Below are 211 nucleotides of genomic sequence, written 5' to 3' on the forward strand. Positions count from 1 at the left end.
TTCCCCGATAATAAGACCTATCCCGAAAATAAGCCCTCCCCTTACTGTGTAAGATTCCTCTAAAACAAGCCCTCCCCAAAAAATAAGCCCTATTGAGATTGCTACTGTAGTGAAGGTGATCCCCTGCGCTACACGCTACATTACGGTACCCTCTGTATGCACCGTCCCCCCCCCCCCCCCCCCCCCCCCCCCCCCCCCCCCCCCCCCCCCC

Source organism: Petaurus breviceps, unplaced genomic scaffold (assembly GCF_028583685.1).
Source record: "Petaurus breviceps papuanus isolate PSGF00001 unplaced genomic scaffold, PetGlider_PUasm1.0 90515, whole genome shotgun sequence".
NCBI classification, from domain to species: Eukaryota; Metazoa; Chordata; class Mammalia; order Diprotodontia; family Petauridae; genus Petaurus; species Petaurus breviceps.